The sequence below is a fragment of the Pogona vitticeps genome, chromosome 3 (assembly GCF_051106095.1).
Source record: "Pogona vitticeps strain Pit_001003342236 chromosome 3, PviZW2.1, whole genome shotgun sequence".
Lineage (NCBI taxonomy): Eukaryota > Metazoa > Chordata > Lepidosauria > Squamata > Agamidae > Pogona > Pogona vitticeps.
Window position 1 is genome coordinate 62,989,432 of NC_135785.1, and position 27,408 is coordinate 63,016,839.

At 40.9% G+C, this 27,408-nt stretch overlaps 1 long non-coding RNA gene across 1 annotated transcript in view; it reads left to right on the top strand.

Moving 5' to 3' along the window:
* Positions 1–25,237, top strand: part of LOC144587912 (uncharacterized) — a 67,613-nt gene extending 42,376 nt beyond the window's left edge. The window contains exon 2 of the long non-coding RNA XR_013543160.1: positions 552–25,237. This is a non-coding gene — a long non-coding RNA (uncharacterized LOC144587912). The remainder of the gene's footprint in view (positions 1–551) is intronic.
* Positions 25,238–27,408: the final 2,171 nt, after the last annotated feature.

The window sequence follows — 27,408 nt, forward strand, 5'->3', positions numbered from 1 at the left end:
GTGTTCTCCCATTTGGGTGGGACTTTGGGTATATTTTTTGCCTTTATTTGCTTGCTGGCTTTTCTTGCTTTTTGGGAGAGAGGCTATATGTGTTTTTGTGTAAGAGATTATTCTGCTCTTTTTTTCTTTTCTTTTCTTTTACTGTGTTTGTGTAAGATGGGATACGTTCCTTGCACAACTGATTATCTAAAATTGGTATTTGGCTAGTTTACTATACATTTATTCCATTAAAGATGCATATTTTGGTGAGCATTTGGGTGAATATGTTTTGTTTCCTCCTTTGTGTGTGGGGGGGGGGGCAGGAAATGGATCTGCTTTGCCTCTGCTTTTTTTGGAATAGTTTTTGTGGGTTCTTTAGGGCTTTTTTGGAGTAGTGTCAAAAAACACAAATGGGAAAACACTAAATGAAACAAAGGATTGTGCACACACACACAAACGATTAAAGCAAATGTGGCACCCTTGAAATAACCCAAAATGACACAAACATTCCATATCTGTAGTGCCTACTGATTACCAGGCTCTAACCCCTCCCTCTAATCCTTCCTTTCCAGTGTTGCAGCTTCACTGAAAATGTACAAGGATTCAGCTGAGACGTCAATGCACCCAGTTTGTTCCCCCAAGTCTTAATAATATATGCCGAGTTGGCACCGTGATTGGTGTAAATGCCATAAATTTGTCCTACCATAAATGTGAAGCGTGTATAGTGAAATAAGTCTGCATATTACAAAGCAATGAAAATATGATCTAGTGTTTGCATATTGATACTCTGAATACCATGACTGCACGTAGCTCTTAAAGAGCTTTCCTAGTGGCTAATCACAGGGTAACTGTAAAATTTTAGATTAATGTGTTTATTCAGTTCAAGCCTAGTCTCAATAAGCAATTTCTCCAGGCAGCTCCTGTGGTCTCAGGACCTCAGCCAAAGCAGCTTTAGATGTCTGCTCTGGGTTTCTTTCACACACATACCAGAACCCACCAAACCTTCCAGCTGGTCTCAGGTGGGATCTATCGCTCATATGACAGACATAAGACACTTAGATCTCAACATGTCTCAGTGACTCTACGTGTGTAGCATTGCTGTGGAGAGAAATGGCTCCTTCCTGGGATTTCTAACATTACAAAGATAAGCATTCGGACCCTCCATGAAACTGGGGATCACCTTTTTACAAGATGATCACTCACGAGCAATCCATTAAGTGGTACATTCACAAGATGGTCACACAAAAGTAGACCATTAAATGCTCCATCAGCTCTGGAGACCTGTTTCTCTCTCTCTCCCTCCCCCCCCCCCATATTAATGATATGCTCCGTATTATAGGAGCTATCAATTAAATTCAGTTTCTATACAGACAACACTGAGTATCACTGACATTCTCTGTAATTATCTCATAGGTGAAAACAGGTTACTTTGTAACTAACGATTATAGCACACAATAACAACAGAAGGACCTTATATAATGGCTGATATTTATTTATTGCAGAATTATTGCATTCATTTCTTCAGAATTCTTTCCTGGGGTGTCCTCTTGCCTCTGACATTTCAGTAATGAAAACATTTGGGGGGTGAGGGGCACTGCAACTCCTAGAATGCCTCAGCCAGCACAAGCATGGTTCATGATGACTGGGGAAGTCTGTGAATGTTACCCAAAAATCAATTTCTCCATTCTCCGAGATTCCAGAATCCTTTCACTAGGAAATGGAAAGAAAATAGCCTTATATATGTGGAGTAAAGGTCTAGGTTTACCAACAAACTCAGGGAGGAGCATCTGGGTCCACTGTAGCTGCTGTTGCTTAGCTAATGAGGGAAATGACAAAGTCTGAAAAGGAGAAGGTTCCTGCTGGGATGTAGGATCGACATTCCAGCAAGAACTCAGATTTTCCCATGCTTTTGCTTTTGAAAAAGACTAACAGCAGCTTGCTGGGGCAAAATGACAATGAAGGGGAGATGGCTAGGCACTCTCCTTTGAGCATATTAATCATTACTATGGTTGTAATACCTGAATAGGACTCTTATATTGTTCGTTCATTTGTTCGTTTGTTCTTTCCCTGTTCTGCTTAAATGAGGCTACCTCTCAATCAGTCTGTAAAATAAACATGGAAGCTACGTTGTGTTCTTTTGCTTCTTTGTTTTTACTTGTTTCTGATGTTAGCAACAATTCATGGGAAGGTCCGGGTAACCCTTGCCCAAAACTACACTGAAAATCATTTCAAGTCACTAATTCACATCACTGAATGTCGCTGCCCCACCAAGTTCTAGAGATAGTAAGAATCTCCCTACGAATGCCTACACAACTTCCCTATGTTTATAGCATCATTGTCTGGCATAATTGTTGCTTTCTCCAACACCCATTGCCAACTTCGGCCATTGCATATGCTTTCATATAAGCGAAGAACAAGAGGCAGCAGAGTTGGCACATCGGCAATATGAAGTGAATCTATTTTAAGAAAGGCCTGAATCTGGTCCAGAATGGATCCAGGGTAGAGCCAACAAATCCAGCATCCAACAAACACTGTGTGATTTGGAGGCTCAGCACACTATTGCTGTTTGCACATGGGGGCACAAGAAAATTCTGCCCTTGTTCTGAAATCTGAGGAAATATTCACTGAAAATCATGATGACTCAATAACACAAGAATGCCCTTTCTAAAATGCAGCATCCTAGTTCTTCTATCTAGTTGAACATTCTGTTTCTCATAGTGGCCACCCAGATCTTTAGGTAAGAAATCCCAGAAGCAAGATAGGTCAATAGTGCTCCCCAACTTCTGGTTTCCCAGGAACTGCTAATTCAGAAGCATCATCCCTCAGATCTACATAATTTTTGAGAGAGGCCGAAATCTTTTCGCCATTTTCCCCAAAGCATGACAGTGTGTGGTTAAAAAACAGGATTGATAGATATCTAGAACTTACTCCCCTGAATGCACTATAAAACTACAAACAAATTCTTCTTCACTAAATCAGTAACACATACAGATAGAGGTCACCCCAGGTTAGCAATATCATATTTAATCAGAATTGCAGGCAGCCATTTTAATCCATTTTGGGGCACCCTGTCTTCCTCAGCAAATGTGCCCAAGGTAACTCTCCTAACATTGTTGTTTTATAAAGTGGTTTCTCTCCCCCCACCTTTACAGTTGTTCTGCTGCTTTTGACAGATATTCCAGGAAAGAGAGACCCTTGAGATATATGTGCTGGTTAATTGTCTTCACTTTTTCGGTTTCTGTAATTCTTCAACAAATTGAGAATGACTTTTGCCAGAAAGATGGAAATCAATTAATAGTTTGCTGCCTCTTCTAGTGTACAAGTTTTAAAGCACAAACTAATCTTTTTTTCCCAGCAATTAAAACAAAGATGGGGGAGGGGACTGTTGTCCTCTCTCTCTCTCTTTCTCTCTCTCTCTTTTTAACAGTATTTTCCCTCCACACTACAAAGCTATTCTGCCTTCAGCTGTCTTTACCAACTAGGAATTCTGTAAGAAAGAGGCCATTAAAGTTTACTCTATCCAGTTTAAATCTGGCACAACACACATTCACTGCCAACTTTTCCGACTCAACATCTTAGTAAATTCTTCCTGACAATAGTTAGTGACAAGACATGTCAGAAACAACAAACTCAGTCGCATATAAGGCTTATCAATAATTTAGTCCTTTTCCCCCCATGAGAGCCTGTGTGTTTTGCAATAATGAAATATATGATTTTAAAAATAAATAATAGGCTGTTGTCAGGCCGATTGTAGCTAGAAGTTATGAATTTGATTGATTGATTGAACATTTGACTTCATTCTCTCTAGCAAGATCAAAGGGAAGCTCTTCCATTTGCCCACGGCCACTTTCAATTTATTTAGAGATTGTGTTCATATCCCAGCAGGTAGCAATATTGGACTGAGGTACACAGAAAATCAGCTCTTTGAGGTTTTTTCTAAATCCAAGGGATGCAACAAATGAGATTTTTTTTAACTTCATTAAATCATTAACCACTTAATCACTAAAAACAAGTCATTAGTTGTTTCTCTTCTCTTTTTTCTCCCTGCCCCCTCCCCTGCTAGTGATAACCAGAAAACAAGCATTTACTTAAAATGTAAAATAAAAACTGGTGTTATAAACAAGGAATCTTTTTTCAAATGTGACACGCTGTAATTTTTTATTTATACAGCTATTTTTTTTCCTTCTCTCTCTCTCTCTTTCTGTTTGCTTTTAATCAGCATGGCAGGAACTAGTGACACCCAAAAATGACAGGCATATGAATTGCAATGAGGAACCATACAATAGAATCAAGGCAAGGCATATGTGCGTGTGCGGTGGGGTGACATATACACATAAGTGTACATGAGATGTTTGTAGAACAAATCTTGCAGTTCCTCAAATAAGAATAAAAAAGCACATCGAGTATAAAGGCTTCATTGTATAGTTCAAATTAATCAAAGAACCTTGGTTCCTTCCCTTTTAGTTCCCTTGAGCTGGCCATATGGACATTTGTAGGTTTCCTGGTCAAACTGGTTGAAGAGACTCAAAGTTTACATGTATATTTATTTATCTATGTATCTGCACTGTAAACTGTCAGGGTGACAACTGATTGGCAGGATTAAGATGTGCATACAAATTAGCAATGGATTTAGTTTGTCAGATTTCTAGCATGAAAACTGCTGGGGTGAACAAACAATAATGTCCAGACCTATGAAGGATGAATGTTCAAATATGGATTAGAAGGAAGGGGATCATTTTGCTTAGGGTACCAGTTTGTCAGATTAGTAACCCTTCCATTCATAAGAGCTGTTTGTAATACTAGTCAAGACAAATCCAGCCTTAAAAGATTTTATTGAGCCTCTTGGCCTCTGCCATGTATTACTTCCATCTTGATGATACCTACTGAGCTACTCCTGAACTTCTCTCTGTGTCAGACAACCAACATACCATATTTTTCACGTATAAGTCTATACTTTTGTCTAAAATCTTTAGACTAAAAATTGAGGTTCATCTTCTACACAGAAGTAAGCAATGGAGAGAACAAAAACAAGTGATGGGGAAAGCAGGGATCAAAGCGATCCTGCAGCACTTTGATCCTTTCCCCCCTACACTTGCTAAGCCCCACTTAGATTTCTTAATTTTGGATTAGAAAGGTGGGGGTGACTTATACATCGGGGACATCTTATACACAGAAAAATATGGTATGGATCAACTTTGGTATTGTTTTGAAGTCAATTACTCCCAGTCCACACCATTTTGCAAAACATTAAAAGCCAATGCATACACTACAGAAAACTGAGCTGATTAGAGGTGGTACCAAATAAGACAGCAAGGATAGAGTATCTGTTTTTAAATATGAGTGTGAAAAGCCCACTGCCAATATGATATGGTATCATATTGAACTGACAGGAGTTTAAAATGTTAACTTTTGTCTTCACTGTACTAATTTTCATGAGAATGGCTCAAAAGACATGGTTCTTCTTTCTATCTACAATTTAAAATGGTAAGACCTTGGAATTCTGTCACTTTATTCTGTGTAGTGTGTACCTAGTTTCATCATCTGTTTCATGTCGCCAACCTTCCCGGCATAATAATGCAGATGTAACAAGAACTAGAGGCATGGATATTTAAAACAACCCTAAATGTTGCATTTTGTGGGACAAAATTATACTGTACAATGATGTTGTTTTTGCATTGACTGAAATCCTGCTGCACAGTTCCATGTCCACAACAGGAATTATGCCATTAGTATTAAACTGCTGCTGATTGAACGCTTTCCCCAGTGATTTTGGGGGGCATATGGCTTTGTTGCATTTCGTATGACTTACATGCACCCCAAAATTGCAAAACAAAGTGTTTAATTAGGAGCAACTTGCCGCCAGTGCTGATGTCATTCCCATTGCACACATGGAGCTACACAAAAAGATTTCAGCCATTCAGTTATTTACTATGTTTAGATTACACAAGTAAACTTATACAGCTGCAGGTATGCTGTGCAAAAGTATTACAAGTAACCACCTTAAAAAGGTTGCACCTGTTGCCCAGTTCTGCATATTAAAAATTATGGCTTCAGACTCCAGTCTAGCAAATGAGTATAGAAAGCAAATGAGTATAGCAAATAATTGTTCAGCAAGTCAGCAAATATGCACACATTACTACAAATATCAAGAATGTTGACTATCTTTTAACTTTGTACAATATAATATCACAACTTGAAGATGAGTCATCCTTTTGCTTGGCTTGGAGAAAACAGGAGTAGAATTAAGCAAATATATCCAAATAACCATTTTAATGGTTTTATTAGACCCAGAAACTATTTTGATGTTTTGACTCCACCTAGAAACTGATGGAAAATAATAACGAGCCTAGCAGTTTACAAAGAGTAGTGGAAAATATTAATGTGTATAGTCTGTTTTCAGTTTTAGCAGCTGAGTCAACAATGGAATTTTGATTTTATCCATGTCTTGCTTTAAAAAAAAAAAAAGAAACTTGATCTAAACTATGTGGAAAAGATGTGGAACATAGAAATCTGCTGTATACCAGGTTAGAAAATGGATGTGACCGGCTCAGTTTTGGTTAAACTAAGGGTTCATGTCTTTCCAGGAACTGAGGCAGAAGTCTTTCTCAGTCTTTCTTCATGCCAGGATCAAACCTGGAACTGCTTAAATGCAAAACGTATGCTCTACACCTGAGATAGAACCCTTCTGCAACAACATAGTTCTCAGGGAGAAAGATGAACTTTCAAGGAAATTGGAAGCATTTTCAAAATGGGAAGTGAGCAGATTTAAGTTGGGTGGGTCAGTATTAATTAAAAATGTTAATTCAGAACAGATTTTGCTGTTGTTTCGACTTATACACTGCCCCACAGCGCTAGCAGCGCTATCTGGGCAGTTTACAACATAATTATGCAAACAAAAAATTGCCCCCCTAGTGAGCCGGGTACTCATTTTACCAGTCTCAGAAGAATGGAAGACCAAGCCAGCCTTGAGCCAGCTACCTGAACCTGTTGAGACTGAACTCAGGTTGTGAGCATAGGCTTGGATGCAGTACTGCTGTTTAACCACTGTGCCACAGAGCGAGTGATATATTAGGGCTGAGGAGACAGGCTTTGAAGCTCTGCTTGGTGTGGGAACTCACTGAAGCATGGAAGAGGTAAAACCACTCCCTAAATATCTCATTTATTTTACAAGCCTTATTCAGGTCACTGTCAATCAGTTCCGATTTGATGAGTTGTGGAGCTTTGCTGTGAGGAACCAATTTGGCCAGTAACACCAATAGAAGGGAGGAATAAAGGGTTGAGATTGGGAAGAGAGACTTCAGGCCTAAAAATTGAGTTGTATCTCTTTTACCACTCTTTAGTGCTTGTGGACAATGGCTTTTCAACACAGCTGGGATCTGTACTGAGTGGTTTTACTTGTTCCAGGCCTTGGTGAATTCCCACAGCCAGGAGGAGTTTCAAACGCTGTCTCCGGAGTCGTCATCCATCACTCTGTCCTCACACTGGGTATCCCAGTACTGTTGGTTAATGGGTCCTTTATCAGCTAGCTTTGAATACAATAGCCTTTTTTTATTCTTCTTGATCTCAGAGGGCTCAGAAGCCACTTTTAGGTCGCCTCCCCCTCCATCCCTCTTTCCAAATGGTCTTATACACTGAAACTGCTAGGTTAACATCTATCATGAGTTGAGCAATCTGCGAATAAAATTAGCATTGGTGCACCTATTGAGAGAAATAGAGGAATCAAGTCCGTGCAAGGACAGGATGGTTGAGTAAAATGGTCATAGTAAAATAATCAGTACATACTCTTTGTTAATTATTTAAGTAACACAAGGAATTTAGAGAAGTCATGAGAAATTATAAGAGGAAAGTACAAATAAGGGAGGTACCCTATTGTACTGACAAAAAGATTGAGCAAGTGGGCCTAGGTAAGAAGTAAGGAACTTAATGGGCCAGTTAGAATGACCGCAGGGAGGTTAAGGAAAGGGAACATAAATAAGGAGAGAAGTAAATAAGGGTCTGGAGTCTAGGTAAAGAGTGGGAGACTTCCTGTCATTAGTTTAGGTGCACTGGACAGGATGTACACCTTGGATTACCCAGACCAATGGGGAAACAAGGGAGGGTCCATGCGGCTGGGAGTAGGGGATAAATATGCCACCTGTATTGATAGGTGTGCCTAACCAATTAAGACACCCGCTTTTGCAAAAGTGCTTTTTAATAAAGGAGAGCTGCTTGTATTCGTGGTTGTCTGGTTATTGCATTTAAATAACAAGGGGTGAGCATTTCTCACCATATGTAAATATGAAAGACATGGAAGAATCCGTATTTGTAGAATCTCATCTATGTCTTCCTGTCTGTCTGTCTAGTATGGTCAGAAAGTTTGGTCATTTTTAATATACAGTTCCTGGAAACTTATATTCTACACATTCTGTTTCTATATTAACCTCTGGTAAGCTTCATTTATTTACCCTTGGTGAGACTTCTATCACTAAATTGGCAGTTGCTGTTCGTCATTTTTAATTTTCTAGTCCCTAGGCCTTTCCTTCCTGAAGTGCCATTTCCCAGTTATTTCTTCTTCCCTTTTTTAATTTTTTTTTTTTTTGAGGCAGAAAATAAATCTCTATCCTCTTATGGACGCAAGACTTTGCTATCTGTAATTGCAAGGGAGAAAACTGGATTATGCAAATATGCTTATTATGCTAAGGTTTGTTGTTAAGTTTTGGGCTCATTAGCACTCCAGATAGCATAGGATTTTGGTGCTGTTTCAACAGCATCTCTCTCTCTCTCTCTCTCTCTCTCTCTGTGTGTGTGTGTGTGTGTGTGTGTGTGTGTGTGTGTGTGTGCGCGCGCGCGCTATCTGTCTCTCTCTCTCTCTCTCTCTTTCCCCTTATTTTTTCTGACTGAGTCTCAGCTGGATATCTAGAAAATAGCTCAGAAATGGTAGGTCATTTCCTTTCCTTCTCTCCTTTACCATATCAAGCCCTTTCCCTTGGTCTATCATATCAAGCCTTCATCGGAAAATTGTGCATATTAGAACAACATGTGTGCATTTATGTGTATTGCAATGAAGAGCAGAGTGTGTTTGTAGATTACGGTAAATATTTAATATTTAATGGAGCACAATTCACATGTGAATGCAGACAATCTGGGGAAAAATAGAGCTGACTATGGATACCCACCAAGTTTCAGATGTTTGTTCTAATGTGACCCATAATGAGTTGTATGGTGTTACCAAGTGTGGAAACGCTCACCTGCGGGAGAGCTTAAGCCAAGGTGGAATAGCTATATCTTGCAAATGCTCCAGCTTCGCATTCCTTCATCAAGCAGAGAGTTGAACAAGATTGCATACAAGGGGGCTTCAACTAGTTGATTTCAATCTCTCTCTCTCTCTCTCTCTCTCTCTCTCTCTCAGAGCTTGTAAAAGCTGCTTTTTGTAAGCTACAACCATAAGCTCCCAGTCAGATAGCAATAGACCATGAAAGCTGTGTGAGTTACAATCCCAAAAAGTAACTTTACCAAGCTGTGGTGTGGTGTGGTGTGGTGTGGTGTGGTGTGGTGTGGTATGGTGTGGTGGTGGTGGTGTGTGTGTGTGTGTGTGTGTGTGTGTTTCACTGTATCAATGACACAAGTTTGTTTCTGGATGAGATTTGCCTTGATTGGTTAGAATGCAGATCATGATCATAAGTCACCATGACAAACCGGCCAAGTGCCCTTAATGTTTTTGTTTACAGTATGTCAAGCAGATGTCTGTTTTAACCGAGAGATAAGACGATGCTGAATGCAGTTTCACAAACAGCCTGTCTTTCCACACAGCTCCACTTGGACAGATTATGCGATTTGTGTGCTAGATGATTAGAAAGCTTTTAATTTTATGTGGAAACCAGTGTTAGACCAGAGGCAAAGTACAAAGTACTTTAAATTTGTGGTTTTCTGACAAGGAATCTATTATGCATTTTCCAAAAGGATAAAGAAAAAAAATGTTCTGTCACCTTATTATCTAGGAAAAGCAGATGAGCAGAAGCAGTTAGGAAACCTCTGGATTTGAAGTTGTGGGTGGAAATCTGGATCCAGGAGTATGCATCAGAAAGTGCAGGTTAATGTAATAATAATGTGACTGAGAGGAATAAATAAAAATTTCAGGTGAAAATTGGGGTCAGATAGATAAATCAGTAGGGTGGGTCCAGTTCTGTATACTGAAGACACTGAATGTTTATGGAATACTACAGGATTCCATAAGATCTGTACCCATGGTTTCATTTATCTTCTGCCTGAAAATATTAAATAGTACTCGCAAAGGCTTTCACCAGAGTGCTGTCCTCTGAAGATGCCGGCCACAGAGACTGGCAAAACGTTAGGATGAACAACCTTCAGAACATGGCCAAAGAGCCCGAAAAACCCACAGCAACCATTAAATAGTACCCCCATGAAATGTTCCCAAGGTGTATTACCAGAACTGGCCACTAGAGGGAACCAGAGACTATGCTATATATAGGGTTTGCCATATCTGTGGTTTTCAGTATCTATTGGGGGGAGGACTTGGAACCATTCCCCCATGGATACTACAGTCCTTCTGTATGAATTTTATGTTTTTACAAACTGCCTTAGTGAAAATTCCACACTTTCTTACTTGGATGTTGAGTGTTATATTTTAAAAGAAGGCTGGAAAATAACGGCTGAATGATTTGTAAGTTTTGGGCTGAGTTTGCTCTGCATTACAAATTTATAAATTTTGTGGAGGAGAATCTGGCAGAGCCGTCTAGTGGCTCTGGGAGTTTGCAAAGTTATTTTTCTGTAGATCCTCTATTTCTTCTTGTGTAGCTTTCTCCACTTATTTGTTTCTGCCACAAGCATTCTTTCACATTTTTTTTTCTTCCACTGCTGAAGGTTCTTGGGGTGGTGCTGTTCTTGTGAAGTAAGACAAGTCTGTGGCCCCTATTCCTTTGTTGGATTAGGGTGAGAATCTCAGTTCTGGTTCTGGACTCTGTTTCTTTGGAAACTTCCAACTCCCAAACTCCCTCTGTTTGCTGTGCATCCATCCTCTTCTGCTTGTGTGTGGGCCTCTACATCCTTAGCTGATATAAATGGAAATATATACACTTCATTTCTATGGAAGAGCTCATACACCAACAGCTCCTCTTGGTTGGCAGCTCCTTCTGGTAGGCAGCCTATGCCAGCATCGTATGCATCTGTTCTGTCAGTTTCATAAAAGTGGAGAACACTGCTTATTGCATCTGTTTTGGAGTTCAGGATTCTGCAGTCTTTTTATGCTGTCACCAAGCTGACTACAGTATGATGGCTTCTATGACTTTATAATTTGGACTTCTTTTGTGCACAGACGTCGGCCTTAACATCCAAACACTCTGGTGTGTTTCACGTTCAGCTTTCTTCTATGTTCTTGTCACTGCGAATTTTTATTGGTCACTTTGCTTGGCAGGCTGTTCTGCAAATATGTAGTGGCCATTGCAACCTGTCCCCAATATTAGCTTGGCAACTTAAGAGTTTAGCAATGTGCACCTCACCATCTCCCTTAGTGATCTATTGTTTCTCCCTTCGGCATGATTTTCTTGAAGTGTGCAAATTGTTGTGTGCTGTACAAAGTTGTACTCTCTTAAGCATGGCGTGAAGTACAGTCTTCACTAGGGGTAGGATTTCTATGACATTTCACATTTTTTCTGCAACCTACATTTGAACTCATAAGCATGTTCAAACAGGTTTATGAGTAATCTAGCCTTTCTCACCAGATTACTCATAAACATGTTCAACCCATCCATAAGCTCAAATGTAGGCTGCAGGAAATAAATGACATGTCATCGAAATCCTCCCCCTACAACAGCACTGTCCAGCTTCAGGTTTTCTGCTAAATAGCTTGCTCACTGTTGCAACATATTCCTTCAGTTGCAGTAAGGCATGTGACAATTTCTCTGTGACAATTAAGTCATTGACTATAGCTGGAGCAATAAATTTAGTAATTCATACATTTAGTAAAATTTAGGAAATAATGATTCCTTGCTTTAGGAGCAATCCAGATAGAGCCCTATGTGTGTTACGTCCAGTGGTTGTCCCATCATGTAGTAGGAGATTACAGAACAAACTACTTCCTTGAAAAAAGGGGAGGAGACTTAAAGAGGAAGTGCCCAGTGAATGGCTAGGTAAACCCATCTGCTTATCTATTGGTCTATTTGTGACCAGTAGTTTAAAAAAAAAACTTGTTTCATAGCTTAAGTTTCATTTGATTGATATATCTGAGAACTCAGATTAGTTTCACTAACCACCACTTCTGAAGAGAGTATGGGGGGGGGGGGAGAGGCCCTGCCCAAAGATTAAAATTGTTTCATTTTGTCCTGTTAATTAAATAAACAACACCTCTGCTTTTAAAAGTGTTTAAAAGGCATGCAACCCTCATTCCAGCATCTTTTTTACAAGAGAGGCATATAAACAAATCCTGCTATTCAACCTGTGAAATGGAATGTTATTTAATTCAAATGAAGGCAAGAGTGAAGGTACTGTGTAGCCTGGGAGGAAACATGTGCAGTGAGTGTGTAGTCTAATGAATGAGACATTTTGACTTTTGAATTATCTTCATGAAGAGTCATTTGTATCTGTTAGTAAGCCTTTTGTCCTTCATTTCAAAAGCACGCTTTCAAATTGCCAGCTCCTTTGGTGAATGTAAACATTCCTTAATTAATTATCAAGGTTTACAGTTTTATAAATACACTAGAACTCAGTGTTTTCATACTGTTTGTATTCAACTTCTGTCTCTCTTTAAAAGCTGTGACTCCTAGGTTGTTTGGGGCTTTGTTTAAAAAAAAGAGAGTATGAAGAAAAATGAAGGAAAGAGCTCTTGAAGAGAGGAGCTGAAAGTCAACTCCACCATGGTCAAAATGAAGAACTGAATCATGCCCCTTTTCAAGGAAAGAAGTTTTCCTCGTGAACTGATGAAGAGGGGCTTGATTTGCTTGAAGCATGGTGATAAGCTCATATAAGGCTAAAGTAAATTGAATTGTAAGGCAATAGCTTCAGAAAATATAAAAAGTATGTTGAATATTTGGTTGTTTGAAATCATGCATAAAAGCACTCCAAAGAATGGATGGGGACATTACCTCTGGTCAGAGGCCATATGTGGTGGAGAATGGGGCTGAAAACAGGTGGAGCTTCATGGATGCTGGGGAAGACCTTCTGTCTCTCTCTTCCATCCTCTTTTCACATGCTTTCTTTCTCTGAAATCATGTTTCTTTTTCTCCCGCTCTGTTATACCTCCTGTATTGCAGTGAGTCCTGGACCCTTTGTGCACGGCAGGACAGGAAGTTGAACATGTTCCATATGCGTTGTCTCTGATGGATTTTTGGTATCACCTGGCAGGACAAAGTTCCAAATAGTGTAGCCCTGGAATAAGCTGGAATTGTTAGCATGTATACATTACTGAAACTGTGACGTCTACGTTGGCTCGGGCATGTCGTGAGAATGGCTGATGGTCGGATTCCAAAAGATCTCCTCTATGGAGAATTAGTGCAGGGAAATACTCCCCAGAGGGAGACCACAGCTGAGATACGAGCATATCTGCAAGCGGGATCTGAAGGCCTTAGGAATGGACCTCAACAGAAGGGAAACCTTGACATCTGAGCGTTCAGCCTGGAGGCAGGCGTTGCATCATGGCCTTTCCCAATTTGAAGAGACACTTGCTCAGCAAGCCGAGGCAAGGAGGCAGTCCCGAAACCAGCAAAAGCAGGGAGCTGGACAGGGGACAGATTGTATTTGTCCTCAGTGCAGAAGGGATTGTCACTCTTGAATTGGTCTTCTCAGCCACACTAGATGTTGTTCAAAGATCTCTATTCAGAGCATGTTACCATAGTCTCTTGAGACTGAAGGATGCCTACATATTATACCTCCTTCTCTCTGAGTGTCCCTTCTTCCTTTCTACTCAGTGGACTTCTGGGAATGGGACAAATTGCTGTTACAGGGCATTGACCTGATTGCTTGTAGAGAGCTTTTGAAAAGGGGCCACACTTAGGGCTTCCTTACATTGTACATTTGCCTCACAATAAGCTCCGTTCCAAATGGAATAAATTTATAGTCACATGGTCATGATAGTCACATGGTCTTGGTCGGTGTGTGCTCCCTCTTGGGAAAATGTTTAATCCATTTTTAAGCTGTGTTGTATCTCAGCTGAGGGGGTACACTGGCTTTTAGAATCATTGCATCTAAGGCTTTGTCCTCTGCCTGTGCACCATGGCCTCACACTGTGCACTTGCCTCTTCTGCTGTGATGAGAGAGAGGGAGAGGGAGGGTCTGCTGGCAAAGCTGCTTGTACCTTTAGAAAGCTTAGCTGCTTCTGTCCCATTTAGAATGCCCCTGCTGTCCCCTGGGAGGGACAGAGAAGCAGCATTTAGGAAAAGGGGCATATGTGAGCCTGTCCAATCTTGAGGGAGGCAAATAAGAAAGCCTGAGTTGCAGGGTTGGAGGAGTGAAAAGCTGCTTTTAGCCCCTAGCAACTCTATATCTCTATGCCTCTTTTCTTAAATGCTGCTTCCTTCTGCCTCCCAGAGAACAGCAGGAGCATTCTTAAAGGGGCAGCCTACAGGAGGAACTTTTGCCCTGCTTCATTGTGAACTTCAAGGCCAAAGGTACTTGTTGTTCCTTTTATCTCTTGACTCCCTATTTAGCATTCCAGTCCCCTAGAATAACAAGAACATTTTTCTTTGGTGTCAGTTCTAGAAGGTGTCGTAAGTCTTCATAGAACTGGTGAATTTCAGCCTCTTGGTGGTTGGTGTATAAACTTGGATTACTGTGATGTTCAAAGGTCTTCCTTGGATTCATATTGAAATAATTCTATCATTTTTGAGATTATATACCAGTACAGCTTTTCCCACTCTTTTGTTGACTATGAGGGCTACTCCATTTCTTCTACAGGATTCTTGCCCACAGTAGTAGATATGATAATCATCTGAACTGAATTCACCCATTCCTGTCCACTTTAGTTCACTGACGCCCAGGATGTCAATCTTGCCATCTCCTGTTTGACTACATTCAGCTTACCAAGGTTCATAGATCTTACATTCCAGGTTCCTATGCTGTATTTTTCTTTGCAGCATCGGACTTTCCTTTCACTTCCAGGAACGTCCACAGCTAAGCGTCCTTTTGGCTTTGGCCGAAACACTTCATTAGCTCTGGAGCTACTTGTACTTGTCCTCTACTCTTCCTCAGTAGCATGTTGGATGCCTTCTGACCTGAGGGGCTCATCTTCCAGTGTCATATCTTTTAGCCTTTTGTTTCTGTTCATGGGGTTTTCTTGGCAAAGATACTGGAGTGGCTTGCCAGTTCCTGCTCCAGGTGGATCACATTTAGTCAGAACTCTCCACTATGACCTGTCCATCTTGGGTGCCGCTGCACGGCATAGCCCATAGCTTTTCTGAATTACTCAACCCCCTTCGCCATGACAAGGCAGCAATCCGTGTCAAGAGAACAAGCTGGTCATCACAAACACTCTTTTCCAACAACCCAAGAGGTGACTCTACACATGGACATCACCCGATGGGCAATACCGAAATCAGATTGATTATATTCTCTGCCGCCAAAGATGGAGAAGCTCGATACAGTCAGAAAAAAACAAGACCTGGAGCTGATTGTGGGTCTGATCATCAGCTTCTTATAGCAAAATTCAAGCTTAAACTGAAGAAAGTAGGAAAAACCACGGGGCTACTCAGGTATAATCTAAACCAAATCCCTTATGAATACACAGTGGAAGTAACCAACAGATTTAAGGAACTTGATTTGCTGGATAGAGTGCCTGAAAAACTATGGATGGAGGCTCGTAACAAATAGCAGAGAAGAGAAGAGAAACAAAATGCAAGGGAGAGTGGGAAAGTTACAGAAAACTGAATGCAGAGTTCCAAAGAATAGCAAGGAGAGACAAGAGGGCCCTCTTAAATGGACAGTGCAAAGAAATAGAGGAAAAGAATAGAAAGGGTAAAACCAGAAATCTGTTCAAGAAAATTGGAGATATTAAAGGAACATTTTGTGCAAAGATGGACATGATAAAGGACAAAATGGTAGGGACCTTAGAGAAGCAGAAGACATCAAGAAGAGGTGGCAAGAATACACAGAGGAATTATACCAGAAACATCTGGATGTCCCAGACAACCCAGGTAGTGTGGTTGCTGACCTTGAGCTAGACATCTTGGAGAGTGAAGTCAAATAGGCCTTAGAAAGCATGGCTAACAACAAAGCCAGTGGAGGTGATGGCATTCCAGTGGAACTATTTAAAATCTTAAAAGATGACGCTGTTAAGGTGCTACACTCATTATGCCAGCAAGTTTGGAAAACTCAGCAGCAACCAGAAGATTGGAAAAGATCAGTCTACAGCCCAAGAAGGGCAGTGCCAAAGAATGCTCAAACTACTGCACAATTGCACTCATTCCACACGCTAGCAAGGTTAGGCTCAAAATCCTACAAGGTAGGCTTCAGCAGTACGTGGACTGAGAACTGCCAGAAGTACAAGCTGGATTTAGACCAATACTCTGACAAATTGCACCTTTGGGTAAGCAGCAGAGATGGTGGGAGAGGCAGCAACAGTAACAAGAGCTGCAGCTGGAGGAAGGAAAGGAAGGGAGATGGGCAGAGACAAAAGAGAGGACATTGCAATCCTTCCATCACAGGAACTCCCTGTTCCAGCTGTTGTTGTTGTTTAGTCTTTAGTCGTGTCCGACTCTTCATGACCCCATGGACCAGAGCACGCCAGGTCCTCCTGTCTTCCACTGCCTCCCAGAGTTGGGTCAAATTCATGTTGGTCGCTTCGATGACACTGTCCAACCATCTCATCCTCTGTCGTCCCCTTCTGCTCCTGTCTTCACTCTTTCCCAACATCAGGGTCTTTTCCAGGGAGTCTTCTCTTCTCATGAGATGGCCAAAGTATTGGAGCTTCAGTTTCAGGTTCTGTCCTTCCAGTGAGCACTCAGAGCAGGGAATGTTTAACCCAATTCAGGGCAAAACACCTACTAGCACCACTTCCGTCTTGTCTGGATTGAGTTTCAATTTATTAACCTTCATCCAGTCCATTATCAGGTCCAGACACGAGTTCAGCACAGAAAACGCCTCACCTGGATTGCTGACTCCTCAGCCCAAACTTCCTGATGACCTCTCTCAGCAGTTTCATGTAGATGTTAAACAGCATGGGGGACAGTATTGCGCCCTTAGGAATCCCATGACATAAACTCCATGGGGCAGAGCAACTGTCCTCCAGCACCACCCTCTGGACACAGTCAGCCAGGAAGGAGTGAAACCATTGTAAAGTGTGCCCCCAACTCCCAACCCAGCCAGCCTATTCAGAAGGACACCATGGCTGATGGTGTCGAAAGCTGCTGAAAGGTCCAGGAGTATCAACAGGCTCACACTCCCCCTGGCTCTCTCCTAGCAAACGTCATAGTACAGGGCGACCAAGACAGTGACCGTACCAAAACCTGGACTGAAACCCGATTGAAATGGATCCAGAAAATCCATTTCATCCAGCAGCACCTGGAGTTGTCCAGCCACAACACAGTTCAACACTTTGCCCAAATAAGGGAGGTTCACCACTGGTCAGTAGTTAACCACCAGCCTTGGGTCCAGGTTAGGCTTTTTTTAGGAGTGGCTGAATTACCACCACTTTCAAGGTGGTAGGGACCACTCCCTCTCTCAAAGAGGCATTCACGGCCTCCTGGACCCAGGTGCGAACCCCCCTTTGGCAGATCTTCCAATTAGTCAAAATGGGAAAAGGTCGAGCGGAGTAGTGGTAGAACGGACAGATTCAAGCGCCCTGTCCACATCCTTAGCTCTCAACAATTGAAACTCATCCATTAATACTTGACCTAAGCACAGCACACTGGAACACATGAGAAAATAGAAACAATTTGAATTCTGCCTACAACTTAAGTTCTGCTTTTGAATGTTCTTCTATTTGCCTCTTTCCAGAGTTACAAGAATTTCTGATGACTTGCAGTCATACCAGCAGCTTTTCTCAAGTTGCAAGAATGATTTCTGTTCAAGCATTTGTGCCTAAAGTTTTTTTTTTATAGTGGTATACTTTTGGATGTCTTTCATATGATTTAAGTCTTAAAGTTACAGCTTTTTTATTGCTGTAAGTTTAATTTTTGTAGAATTGAATATAACTGTAATTTCCCAAGAAGTTAGCTGTTTTCAGAAATTCTTGGATTTTTTTGTGCATTGAATAAAATAGATGAATAAGGCTTATAAAATTATGATGTTGCCTGGAATTATTTCAATAATGAAACTACTTATACCTTGACAGCCATATACATTTTGATAGGATTGGAAAGCATTATATGGTTCCCACTGGAATGAATCCTTTCAGGGATAAATGTCCGCTATTATGGACCACCACAAACCAAACTACCAAGGGATGTTATAAAGTTTTATAGTGTTCTGAGGTCATTGTTTGAGCATCATACTTTTGACCTTGGCATAGCTTTTGACCTTGTCATAATAGCCCTAAGGAAGAGGAAAATGAACTTTCAACCCTTAACCAAAGTGAAGCCCTGTATAGGAAAGGAATATGCTGGGTAAATGGATAGCAGATTGCTTGTAAAGCCATGAAGAACAGAAATATGTCTTCTCTCATCAGGAAGTTGATAAGGATTGGAGGCCAGCTCTAATATCTTGTCCTGAGTATATCTAAAACTCCCTTGGGTTTGGCCATGATGTCCCTGAGCACCTTGGCAAAAATTACACTGAGGAAGCAAAAAGAAAATAAGAAGCCAAAGGCGATACATGTGGATTTGTGTCCTTTTGTGAGTGCCTGTTCTCATTTGTGTTGAAGAATGAACTTTTGTGGCATGTGCAGCCAGCATGACTTATTGTTTCCCATTCCTGGTTAAAAGAAAGATAAGACCTGCTTCAGCTGGCCCAGAGCTTGAGGACCTGTGGTCAGGTGCCACCAGTTGGGTGGTCCTAAGTGGACCTATTGCCCCACCTGGTAGTCAACAGGGAATCATTTCACTGCACTTTTTGGAAAGAAAAATTCTGCAACATTGGGGGTTCAGCATCAAAAATAACACTGCAATTTCCTAGTCTTTTTCTTATTTTCTTGTTTTGTTCATCCTACCAGCGCAAATGGCAGTAGCAGAAAGTCTGTCTGCTAACTGACCATCATTTCGTATCCTCCCCAGTCTCACAAATCTATCAACTTTTAGGGTGTTATGGAGGACAAGCAGCAGTTATTTCTAAAGAAATGTGGAGAACACATTCTACTAGATAGTCTTTCATTGTCTAGGACAGGATGGGCAAGTTTGGAGGTCCATTCTAGGCCCATTTTCTGCCACCACCCCCAGATCGGGAAGTTATACTTATTCTGTGGCCTACATCTTACCATTCCTGACCTCAAGAAGGCGAAAAGAAAGATCTCAAAAAACTTAGAATAAAAAAAAAGGTTTTGGATACATTTCAGAATTTCTCAGCCCAAGTCCTCTCAGTTCTAGGACAGGTTACTTGCACATGGGTGAAAAAATGGAGGTTTGGCCCTATACATCTTGCAGTGTTCACCAGTGTTACAACAAGGCAGGAGAGCATTGCAGAGAGTCTACCTAACACTCATTCAAGGACTGAAGACAGTAGTTTTTCTCATCACTAGTGGTTCTCCAATTACGCATACCCATCAGTGACTTTCTGAACTCAATGTATATATTTCACAGGGATCACAATAGCTCTTTAATATTCACTCATATGGTGCAGTTGTAACAGCTAAGGGCCAAGTTGAGGATTTTCAAAGCCAGTCATGCTTTCAACATTCCCATTTCTAAACCTTAATACTGCACAGTTCAAAATTCATTGTTATATTCTTCATACAACTACCTTGCTGCAAAAAGGAGAATCAGCAAGGCTACAACAAGAGAAGCATGTGAATCAAGAAACAAACAAACGTTGACCATTGAATCACACTTGACAAGTATGTCACTACAATTCTGATGTTTCTTTCTTCTCAAAGAATGTTTTGGTAAGCATCTATGAGCAATGAGAAGCAAGGAGGTTCATGCCAAATAAAATGGTCATGAATGTGACAGCATTGCAAGTTCAGTTGGTTGTGAACTCAGCAAAGCAAATCTTAGTTTTATAGTTTGGCAAACTTCACAAGCCAAACACATTGAACAACACAGCCCCTTCCCCTAAGAAATTGACAGGGAAAAGGATTTGAGGACACAGAAATACAGGCATACTGTCATGAAATCTGCTGTCCTCTGTATGCTAGCTGAGAGTCATCTCTCCCCATCTTTCTCACTAGATGTGCTACCTAGACAACAAGCAACAGAAATTCTACCCACGGCCTCACATCATAAGATCACAAAATGTTTGCTGCACCAGCAATCCTCCAACCTAATGTAGGGAGCTACACTCAACTCTTTCTTCTCTTCAAACTTCTGTAATCCAGGAAATAATGTTTTGGATAGTTTAACCTGCTTAGGACAATCCCCTAGATAACTGTTTATAGGAAAAGCCTCTCCCAACAGGGTCATTATTTGTGTAATTTTTTTTTTTTTTTTTTGTAAAAACATGGTATGGTGGAGCAAAAATAGTGGTTCCACAAAGTATATCCTTACCACTCCTTCTGCCTCTGTTATCCTTGTCCTACCGAGATGCTTAAAATCTTGTGAATCCCAATACAAATGCACCTGACCCACATTTTGTGAATTACTGTGCAGCCCGGAATGTAGCTTTTTGTTAGAATTAACATTTCCCCAAATACTGTGACACAGCTTCTCAGATTTTTTTTTTAAAAGTGTCAACACATATGGCTTAACGATGCAGATTTTGATAGAAAATGTTTAGAATTGAGTACAGTAGTTCTGTGAAAGCCCATTTACAAATGTATATTTGGAAAGCAAATGGCCAGATTCCTATTGGGACTGGGCAGCACAAACCACAAATTGTGTGAACACTGCGCAAAATCATGGCAGCAGTCTGTCACGTGCCCTGACATCTCCAGCTGTGTGTTTGGCTTCACACTTGTTTATGTGCCCAAGCACATGGCAGGTGGCCAGAAAACAGCCGAATATGCTTGCATGAATTCCCCTATGCACCGAGGAATTTCCAATAGGTTTTTGACTAATGTATTTTGAAATGTGTATTTAAATGTGTTCATTTTTTAAAAAATGTGGGAACAGAACAGAATAGATTTGTGAGTACAGTAAATACATACAACAGCAATGCAGATGAGAGTGGAGGAAAGAAGAATGAGACTTCCTACTTCTCTGGTGCAATCTTTGTCCAGTGAAGGAGAGTCCATCACCCTACGATTCCATTGCCAAATGGCTCCCAATCTTAGGAAGGTTTTCCTAATGTTTAGTTGAAATCTCCTGTCTTGTAATTTGAATCCTTACTTCTGTTCCTGTCCTCTTGAGCTGCAAAAAATAAGTCTGCTTCATTTTCCACATGAGAGCCTTTCAAATACGCAAAGATAGCTATCATAGCTTTCTACATGTGCCTTCTTGACAGGGGCTGGACTTGATGATCCATAGGATCCCTTCCAGCTCTGTGATTCTAAGACGATGGTGATGAATCTCCAGGCTAAACATGCCAAGTTCCCTCATCTTTTCTTCACAGGGTTAGATTTCCAAACATCTTTCCATTCTGGGTCCCCTCCTCTGGACAAATTCCAGTTTCTCACTATCCTTCTTAAATAATGGTGCCTGGAAAGTCTAGCATATATGAATAACATAACATTGTGTTTATGAATTGCCATTCTACTGGTTTGTCTTCTTATTTGCAGGTGAGAAGCGTCAGCCAGTATTTCAAGCACTTTAATATTGCTTCCCTTTTTAGCATTATTCAAAAATATTCCTCAGTTCCCTTAATGACTGAAGCTAGACATTCCTTTGCCTCATGATAGAGAAGGAGAAACACAACAAGTTTCATTTGACAAATGTTGTTAAGTTTTCTAAAGAAGCAAATATGAGACGAAACCTCAAGTGTGTGTCATCTTTGACAAGAACATGCAAGCAAGCAACAAGCATTTGTTCTTTGAGGTCTCACTCTGTGGACAGTGGAATGAATATTTATACAATTCATTAAAAAAAAGTTGGACAGAAAAATATCTTGACCATTTTTTTCCCAAATAAAAATGAGAGGCGAAGGGCTTTGGGCCACAGAAATGCCTCCATTCAAGTTGCTCTCAGTGGAATTCTATTTCAATGACTGATATGCCTTTTTAAGCCGTGACCATTTATAGTTGCCAACTTAAATCCTACAATCACTTAATCATAAGAAGCCTTACTGACTTCAAAGGTTATAAGTTCTGTGAGCTATGCTTTCTTAATATGACTAGGAAATTAAAGTAATCATAGAGAGCCAGGAGAATCATAGGTCATACAGTCTATTCATAAAGATGTAGGTTTGCAATCAAGTACAAAAATGGCAGATACTGCTTGTTGTAGGGGAAAAGTCAGACAATCTACCTAGTGTGAAATAGGACTTACATACCAATTCATTTCTTGGATGGACCACACGTATCCTTGCTGCATGATATTTTGGTAACACAGAAAACAAAGAGAAGAGGTGTTGTGCCAAGAGGATTGATACATACAAATAAGGCCATCCAGAGCTAAGCACACTAGCCTGTGTATCCAAATTCACACCAGCCTCATCCTTCTGTATGCAAAGAAAGAATACTTCAAGGTTTTGTGGGATACTCCTCACTTCTTCAGATGCAACTGAAGCTGCCCTAAGAGTTGTTTTGTTGGTTTGTCTGCAACAGGTTACAGAAGAACAAGACTACCCTTCTGGAAAGGTTCAAAATGGGGGGTTTATTGACATTTGTGTCGGTCAACATGCTAAGGTCTGAAGAAAGCTGGAGGACAGGACAGACACACAGTGGGATGAAATGAGGTGGGAGAGTCCAGTGTGCATAGCACCATGAGCTATGCATGAAGTACTATCCAAAGGAGAGAGTTTCAGGGAACCACTCTCCCAGTGAAGCACTCCTTGAACAATTCAAAGTTCTCTGGGTTATGTTTGTTTATTGGTTTGATTAAAAAATGACCATAATTTAGAGGCAGAAAGTCAATCTCTGCATGCAGAAGGTCAGTTCCTGGCAGCATTTCTAGATAGGAAGATCAAGAAAGAGATTTGAAAGACCACTGCCTCAGAGACCTGTTGACAGACAGAGAAAACAATACATGGTTGGACCTGGTAGAGAACTGGCACCTAATGAGAAGATTCTGCTATGGACTGTCCTGGCCTTCGGAGTCAAATATGCATGTTGCATGGCAAGAAAATGGTTCACCATTTTTATGTGTAAGGGGCCATGACCAGCACCCGTGTCTGATGTCACATAATCCATATTTTGCAGATGGTAAAACACTGCAGAGGGGGATTGAGTAACCTGCTTAACTTTGCACAGAAAGCCTGCTGTAAAATCTGATACTGAAATAGGACCTCCCAAGAGTCATGAATACCAGCTTTTCTCTGTCTTAGTGCAGTTTTGCAAACAGCTGTATTTTTTCTTATTTTTAAATCAAACTACAAACACTGGCCAAATAATATCAGACTAGGAGCAAATATCAGACTAGGCCAAAGTGAATTTTATTTACAGCCCCACTATCTTCAGTAAGGGCTGTGATGAAGTTTAAAATGAAAGCAATACTCCTTGCAAATAATGTTTTCACAAACTTGTTCACAGAGTGAAAGCAGGACCTATAGCAGCAGACAAAGTTAGACATTCAGGAAGCTCTATAGAAATGGCTTTACCTGTTCAGAAAATAGGGCTATTACAGCACCCAAGTGAGTGTATAATTATGTCACCGATGAACATTAAAACACATTTGCTGTACAAAGTACAGGATACACTCAGGTCTTGAAAGTAACTTGTTGCAAAGAGCAACTGACAATCCTTTTCTCTTCCCAAGAATGAAGGTAAAAAGTACATTACATTACAATTATAACTCAAGGGATAACATCACTCCAATTATGGCAGAACTGCTTTTTAATATTAATTTCATATTAATAGGTGCAAAACCTTTCTCAATAGTGGAAGACAAATATCACACGATTCAAACAACGGCTTGCGGTGTGCTTCTGCCACCGCCGTTACACTGTGCTGTAGGTGCTGAAGTGACAACTAGGTGGACAGAAGGTGGTTTATACCTTGTAACCTGGGCTGGCAGGATAAAGTATGTAGATTTCCCCCTCTTTTTTTTTTTTTTTTTTAAAAAGAGCAATGTAGAGAAAACTATTTCAGTTTTCCTTTTTATTCTGGAAAACTCCATTAACCTCAAAACAATAAAATGAAACACAATAAAACTAGATGCAGGCATGTGTAGAATATAGTGTCAAATATGGAAGAAATGGGTTAGTTTCCAGCTTTAGTAGCATCAAAGGGCTTACAAAAAAGGCTTTAAAAAGCCATGCAAACAGAGAGCCGCTACCTCACTATCTATGAAGCAGAAAAGTTTCACTAGCTGTTAAAATGTCTTCCTGTATACACACATGGCTCTCCTTTAGCTAATGAAACTGAACCCCCATTGCAGCACACCCAGGTGAAATACAGCTAGCTGAATATTTCCAGCATGTATACTTGTGATAAAAGGAGCAGGAAAGCCATTTTGCTAGTTACTGCATTTTTATTTTTATTTTTATTTGTATGGTGCCGCCTGATGGGACGCAATCTAATAAAACCTCCATTTTCGAGATGAGATGAAAGCATTGCCTATCTGATAAATCTGGCAGTAGAAACTAATGCTGCTTGGCTTTGTTTTCATATATTATATGCACAACTAACATTAATTGTCACCTTTTTTTTCTTAAGTCTTTCCCTATGTTTTTAATCTCTGTGGGCTGTATTGATTTTCTTCTCTATTGAAACGATTGTTGCCACCAGGACCTCCTTGTAGATAAGGTGTTTCAATTCTGCGTGTGATATTTCATGGGAAAACACCTTTTTTTTAGTATTCCCCACCCACTCCCACTCCTTTTTCAGTGTATTAAAAGGAAGATGCTATAAAAAAGAAGAAGAAAGAAAGAATTCTGAGCACAAAGCAGAGACTTCTGATGCCCTTTCTTTTTTTAGCAAATCCTTTTATTCGACAGTTGGGAATGAAGGGTTTTTGTTATGGCAAATGCAGACTTGTGTTTTACAGCCAAAGCTGTTTAAAAGGTTACACAGCTGGTCTGCAATTCTGAACAGGCCTTCAGTACTGGGAAGAAGGAAGTAGTGCTGCTAATTCCATCACCATCTCTGTAGTGACAACCAATCTTTTTATCTTTGATTTTTCTCCCCCTTCCTCTCTCATTTATTGACCCCATGGATTTGATAGGAGAAAGTATTAACACAGAATATTAAACTGACATGTTCTGCAAAGTTATAATATAGTTGTTCATGAATGAACATCCATTCTCCCTGCATGATAAATGACGACCAATATTCCACTATTAAAAAAATATATATCCAGAAAGAGTGACTTTGGATATGGGGCAGGAGAGTTGGATTACAGGAAGAACATACACCATAAAATCTCAGGTGCATTTGCCGCATATACCACATTTTATTTTAAAAGCAGAAGCTATTACGTATATGAACTTGTATCAGAAAAACAATAATGCCAAACTTTGTAATGCCAAGCTCTTGAGCCAAAGCAAAGAAACCATAGAGTATTTTCTCCACATGAGCCCTTGTTTCCTTCTGAGCAAAGAGGTTTGAACTGTGCATTTACAATGGCTGCTGGTTCTGGATAATAGCAGTTCTCCAATGGGTTTCTATGAAGTCCATTCAGGTGGCCCTCAATAGCTACAGAACATCTGAGAATGCACCTAGGATTGATTGACTGACTGACTGACTGATTGATTGATTATTGAGACTGGGTATTGAGATAGTTAATATCAAAACTGGGTTGACAAACAGGGTAACAGATCTAGTACAGCTGTGGTTACTCATTATTTTTTCATATGCACCTACCAGATGCAGGCACATTGCAGGTTAAAGGTTAACAGAGTTTTGCTCAGAAAATAAAAACTTATCTATCACAAGACTTTGCCCTCCCTACCCCAGAATAAAGGTGCGAGACCAGAATTATGGATTAAACACAGGCCACACTTTATTGAAAACAATCAATGTTGCCAATCCTGTCGTAGTGTGAATTCAGGTTTGAACACATGGATCTGAATGGACCCTTCAGCAAACAAACAACTGGGCGAGTCCCTGGCCCAAGTTTTCACAGGTGTGAAGACCGCGATAACCCTGGCTGGCCAAAATGGGACCACCCCTGGACCTCAAGCCACCCTCTGCCTGTTGACTGTTGGTCCATGTGTTACTCCAGCACATCTTTCCCCCCCCCCAAGCACTGTAATCACATGATCCGCAGTGCTGGGAGTTCAGATGAACTATAATTACCTGATATTGCTGTGGGACTCACCAAAATACCCATTTAGTCCACACTACCTGCCACAGCATAGGGACTAGCCAAGCTAAGTCCCATGCCCGCCATTGAACTCAACAAGCTCCATCAGCAAACCCCCTTGATGTCTTCCAAGAAGACACCCAAACCTCGTTCGGATGGATGTACACCATTGTCCCGAAAAAAACCAGGCCTATCCATGCGGATCCTCTGGATCCAAGGGCGCTGCAATTAGCTCTGCAGACTACCCTGATAACACTACTTCATGCAGCATTAGCAGGCCAAAAATGCCTCGCGTGCCTCCATACCAGCTGAGGGATGGTCGTCGGTCATACAGTGTTCACCAATTGTAAATCTCAGGCCTATCTGTGGATCCTCTGGTGACCAATCACCGATCCAGGCCACTGCAGATAGCTCTGCAGACTTCCCAGCTCCTTCATGCAGTGTTAGCAGGCCAAAATTGCCTCACTTCCCTCCATGCCGGCCACGGGATGATCATTGATCATATGATGTCCATAGCAGGGTACGTAACTCTCAACCGTGTGATGACACAAATCGCGTCGAGGATCAGGCCTTTTTGCAGATCCTGGTCAGGTCTTTACCACCCAAAGGCATTACCCCCCCCCCAAAAAAGAACATAGCTGCGGCCCATGATCATGATGTGCTTCCTTCTCATCATTGCTATGGTATATGCACGATAAAACAAACCAGTCCCCTACGTCAGGGGGTGCCTCGCTAATCGGCCTTGGATTGGTGGATGTGAATCTACACCGTCCTGATAACTACCCAAACATCCTGCCTTTGTAGATCCACTCCGGTTCTGTCTCCCTTTCCAGTGGCTACCTCTTCACTAATCCTAATATTCAGGACATGGCCCTGAATAAAACAACTTCATATTCATCTCTACATATAACCTACCACTGCTTACAAATGCTTTCTACTAGTCCTGGTGATATAGGTACTCTTAAATCTTTAAATCTGCCTCTTTCCTTAGACCAACCTCCAATCATTTTCTTAAGGTGTCAGTCTGAAAAACAATTCTGGTACCATGAACTGTAGGGTAGAAAGCCTGCGGCACTAATCT